Below are 6,049 nucleotides of genomic sequence, written 5' to 3'. Positions count from 1 at the left end.
GACTATGACCTCAAATGGTTCAAATGGTTGTGGACGGAACAAAAGAAGCTTTCGCTTAACGGCATTCCGTATCTAATAGCAGTGGATCGCCAATACCTCTAGGCAGGAATCTAGGTATATTAACGATAATAGAGGAAAAGGGAATTGGTAAATCATAGTAAGATATTATCCTTAGTCCGTAAGAATAGGTCAAGTTGCCTCTCAAATGACTCCTGGGAAGTCGCTTGGACTAGCTCATCCGGCAGCAAATTCCAGAATTTGACAACTCTTAGGGAGTAGTAGTTGTGTCTTTAGTTTCTGGGTGTTACTCCTTAGGTTTGTGTTAGAGCTAAACTTAAGGGGATGTGCAGAAGTGTTAAGGATACTGTAATCCACTGGAAGGTCGCCTCTAAGACGCCTATACTCTAGTGGGCAAAGGTTTATTGACTGGAGACGCTCTTCACAAGGCTTGAATTTGAGTCTCTGAACTGATTTCGTGGCTCGCCGTTGGATGCGCTCCAGAGTGTCCTTATCCTTTTGGAGTGAGGGAGGAAATACCATATTTCCATACTCTAAATGGGAACGAATAAAACTGTTGAAGATCATGTGGAAAGTTCCTCTGTCAAACTAGCCAAAAATGCCCTTCAATGTTACCAATGTGAGGTTTTCTCGAAAGGCATTTTGTCACAGTTAGCGTAAGATTTCAAATCATGGGGTACCAGCACTCCTAAATCTTTTTCAACTTGAGATACTTCTAGAGAGGAGTTTCCTAAGTTGTAACTGTAGTCTGCAACATGTCTCAGATGGACTACTTTACACTTTGAAGTGTTAAAGGTAAGTCCGTTGTCGTCCGCCCATCTTTGAAGTCTAGTCACATCCTCCTGAAGTGCCATTATATCCTTTTGATTGCGTATCTCTCTCTCCAAAGTTTCACATCATCAGCAAAAAGTGATTAGTCAGACGATACTTGTTGTGGAAGATCACTTATAAAAGTCAAAAAAGAAGAGGTCCTAGTACTCAACCCTGGGGTCCCCCACTAAAACATTCCATAGCCTGAGAGAAAGCGAAGTTCACCCTGACCTTTAAATGTCGATTTTTTAGATATGAAGTGAACCAGCTATTAAGAGGTGATTTCATACCCAATCGTCTGAGCTCATTGGAAAGACATATATGGTTGATTCTATCAAAAGCTTTTGAGAAGTCAAAGTAAATGCCGTCGATTGCTAAGAAGGAAAGGGTACTTCTGTGTGTAATACAATTGAATTAGCGACAACAACACAATAGGCAGTTTAAATACGTGTTATCAAACAAAACGTTTTTTGAGAGACTTGTGAAAATGCATGTTAATTAAGCGGCATATTCAAACGAAATAATTTACATAACTTTGTCTATGGATTTCCTTCCCTCATCGTCCCCTTTACTTTCTCATGTTTGTCTTTATATCCCCCTCATTTTTTACTCGGGAATTTAGGAACACAACAAAAATAATTTCTCTTCATCTACACCGTTAAAGGTCTTTAAATACCGTGAAAAATCTGTGTTCAATGGCAAAACTTCATTCCGCACCCTGTTTGGGATAATACGAATTTATCCCGTTTGCACAGAAGTGGCAAATGTTTAAACAGATTATGGATTCATTTCAAGTCAACTTCGACTTACTGTGGTATCTTTAACTCTGAGCACGATGTGATCCGGTACATCAGACAATAGGCTACTTGTGTGTTCTCTGTTTTTCTGCTTACGTTTCATTTTTTATTTTGGTTTTTATATATGCCTATATTATATTTGTGTTCACGGATTGTTTCGCCCGTTTGTATATTTTATATTCATTATGACTGAACAGACCCCGAAACTGTTAAGATTAGGACCCCCCCCCGCCTTTCATCTCATTCCATTCTGGTATTCTGCGCAGAAGCTGACTTTCACGAACACGGCGTGACAAACGCACGTGCAGGATTCCCCGCAGTAGCAAAGACACTATAATGCGATTTTAACAGGTTCGTCACATCCAGTATGTTTACAAGTGATGTTTCTGAACCATATGACACCTAACAGTTAGACCGCAGTCAACTGGTGTTTTCGTACAACCTGCTTTACGACATAGCACACACGTTTTCGTATGTCGCCATTCATTTCGACGGTCTCTCGAAATGGTATGTGAAGAATCCTTCAAACTTTTCATCTCGTTCTTTTACATTATTGGATAAAAAAAAGTTATTTTCTAATATGCTCATATATGTTTGTATTTTTTCGGCCTCTTGAGAAAAATCCAAAAAAATCATGCCCAAAATTCTTTTACACTGTCGCATGTTATCAATACGCATATATACCACATTTTTCGTTTTTCACACGTTTTGTGACCTTACGCACGTACGAGTTTATTTCGACATGCACCGACAATTTTATCCTTTTCCCTTTCCAGGAAAGTTGGAAAAGATTAAAAACCGATGAAGAACACTATGAATATAAATTTTCATTGCAAATGCGCTCATTCACGCATCCGTTCCAGATGAACTATGAGCATCTCGTGCTACACATCCCTTGTAACTACTAGCCAGCTCAGACCAAACGCTTCTTGTCATATAGATAGCTCTCCAAACATAACTTCGAACCTATTCATTTCTGACTTGTGAATTGATATATAAGAAGGGGTAAAAATCATCCTGTGACAACCATGGAGGGATTAGTTTGACTAACGTAGAATCTAAAATACTAGCCTCAATAATTATCGGGCGCCTGACCAGGATTCGTGAACTGCAAACACGAGAAAATCAGGCTGAATTTAGACCTGGTCGTGGCTGCATCAACTACATATTCTCCATTCATTAGGTTTTTGAACAGTCAACCTCGAGTGGTGTCCAACAAGTCTGCCGACTAGCTCCATTTTTGTTCAACTTCACCATGGACCCACTGCTGTAAATAACGTTCTCGTCGACCGAATTTTCGGATATTGATCTTTCACTAGGCGGTCCACTTAGAATACACAGATGAAAAGGTCCTGTTCGGTGAAGAATCTGATAAAATGCAGTGTCTTTTGGTAGCACTGAGCAACAATGCCAGAATGTTTGGAATGCGTTTCTCCCCCTCTAAAAGCAAGTTGTTGCTCCAGGACTGGCCTTCGTCAACACCTGAATTAAGGATAGGGAGTGAAGTAGTCGAACGCGTTGACAACTTCACTTATTTTGGAAGTGTGATCATCCCTAATGAGTTGGTGTCTGACGAAATCTCTTCACGGATTCAGAAAGCTCGTTTGGTTTTTGCCAACTTACGTCACCTATGGCGAAGGGGAGATACTCATCTAGCAATTAAGAGACGAGTATACTGCGCGGTAGTTCACTCTTTTCAACTTTACAGATGCGAAACGTGACCATTAAGAGTAGAAGATACTAGTAAGCTACTAGTATTTGACCACAGATGCCTTAGAAATGTTGCTCGCATCTGCTGGGATCACCGGGTAAGTAAAAGTGATGTTAGACACAGGGAATCAGGGAATGATGGTAAATCAGTTGATTTCGTGCTAATAGACGTCGATTGCCACCTGGAATCCACATGCACCCGGATAGGCCATACGAGGTTAGGACCAAGAACAAAGACAAGTTGGAGCTGACCATTCCACTTGTGGACTGTCTAAACGATAAAAAAACGTGTAAAGGACAGGGCCTACCACCTCGGCAAACCTCACATAGGTGGGCTACCTGTCCATTCACATAAGGTTCATACAGAAAAACAGGACGAAGCTCACGCGTTCCAAATTGAAAGCATAAACTGCTTATATATGAACGCCGCGAGTCTACCAAACAAACTGGATGAAATACGTGAACTAAGCAACGCTAATAAGGCCCATCTGATAGGAATATCTGAAACATGGATATCTTCTCAGTTCTCGGACCAAGAGTTAGCATTGCCTGGGATGACTTTGTTCCGCAACGACAGAAAAACAGGAATTGGGGGCGGAGTAGCCATATACATAAGCTCTTGCTTGGAGGTGCACCAGGTTCACAACCTCGAGTTTAACAATCTTGAGGAATCCATATGGTGCTCTGTAAGATTGTCTAGTACTTCCAGGTGTCTAGTCGGAGTCATTTACAGGAAGCCAACTGCCGACACCGAGTACGATAGTCGTATGCTGGAAGGACTATCCCGCTCTACTCGTCTCGGTTTCACACACATCCTGATTCTAGGGGACTTTAATCTCCCTAGAGTCAACTTCGCGGAACACACGTACGCTGGAGGCGACAACTCAACTGAAGCTCGGTTCTTCAACCTCATCGATGACTTGGGCTTATATGAAAATGTGAGGTCGGCAACACGTTGGAGAAACAGTCAGACACCATAGCGCTTAGACTGTGTATTCACTAACGAAGAATTCCTAGTCGACAACCTCTCAATCCTGGCTCCTCTGGGAAAAAGCGATCATGCCGTCATAGCCTTCAGTTTTGTCATCAAAACTAAGCTAAGGTATCCCAACAATAATTTGCGTTGGAATTTTAAACGGCTGAATGTGCCAGCTCTACATGACTATCTACAACAGGTGGTTTGGGATGTTCACCCTCAAATCGATGTGGATGGTCATTGGGACTTCTTACTGCACACGCTCTTATGTGCTACAGACCATTCAGTTCCTCAAACGGTTCCCACGCCGCTTAGCGTGATGTTTTCACACTCGCTTAGCCGAGGCAAATTACCGGAAAACTGGAAGTTGGCTCACATCACACCAATTTTCAAAGGTGGTCGACGCAATGAACCTTCAAGTTATCGGCCGGTGGCTCTTCTGTCATTACCTTCAAAACTCATGGAGTCCCTGATATGCGACGGTTTAAATGACTATCTACTGTCCTTAAATTTCTTCTCACCCCAACAGCATGGTTTCAGGAAGGGTTACTCTTGTATAACCAACCTGCTGACTGCGGTGGACAGATGGACAAGCATCCTCGATTGCAAGGGAAAGGTTGATGTCATTTACCTGGATTTCTCAAAAGCTTTTGATAAGGTTAACCACTTGTGTCTTATCAACAAGCTCAAACGACTAGGTATCAAACCACCTCTAATCGATTGGCTTACTTCATACCTAAAAAATCGACACTTTAAGGTTAGGGTTAATTTCACTTTATCTCAGGCTATGGAATGTCCTAGTGGGGTCCCCCAGGGCTCAGTACTAGGGCCTCTTCTCTTCTTGATCTACATAAATGATCTTCCTCAACAGGTAACGTCAGACTTACTACTTTTTGCCGACGACGTGAAACTTTGGAGAGAGATACGCAACCAAGACGATACACAGGCACTTCAGGAGGATCTGACGCGACTTCAAAGCTGGGCAGACGATAACGGACTTACCTTTAACACTTCAAAGTGTAAAGTAGTCCATCTGCGACATGTCGCAAACTACAGTTACAACTTAGGAAACTCCTCTCTAGTAGTGTCCCAAGTCGAAAAAGATTTAGGAGTCCTGGTGCCCCATGACTTAAAGTCTTACGCTAACTGTGACAAAAATGCCTTCCGAGCAAACCTTGCACTGGTAACGTTGAAGCGCATTTTTGGCCAGTTTGACGGACGAACTTTCCATACAATCTTCAATAGTTTCATCCGTCCCCATTTAGAGTACGGAAACATAGTACTCCCCCCCTCACTCCATAAGGACAAGGTCACTTTGGAGCGTATCCAACGGCGAGCCACGAAATCAGTTCGAGGACTCAAATCTAAGCCTTACGAAGAACGCCTCCGTTCACTAGACCTTTACCCACTAGAATATAGGCGTCTTAGAGGTGATTTACTAATGGCTTATAGTATTCTTAACACTTCTGGACATCCTCTTAAACACCTACTTAAGCTTAGTTCGAATAATAATCTAAGGGGTAACACCCAGAAACTGGAAACACAACATAGCAAGACGGAATGTAGACACAACTTCTACTCCTTAAGAGTTGTCAAAAGCTGGAATTCGCTGCCGGCCGAGCTAGTCCAAGCGACTTCTCAGGAGTCCTTCAAGAGGCAACTTGACCTATTCTTAAGGACCAAGGACAGCATCACATTATGATTTGCCAATTTCTTTTCCTTTTTTATTGTTAACATA

Source organism: Schistosoma haematobium, chromosome 1 (genome assembly GCF_000699445.3).
Source record: "Schistosoma haematobium chromosome 1, whole genome shotgun sequence".
NCBI classification, from domain to species: Eukaryota; Metazoa; Platyhelminthes; class Trematoda; order Strigeidida; family Schistosomatidae; genus Schistosoma; species Schistosoma haematobium.
This window is presented reverse-complemented; position numbering follows the sequence as displayed.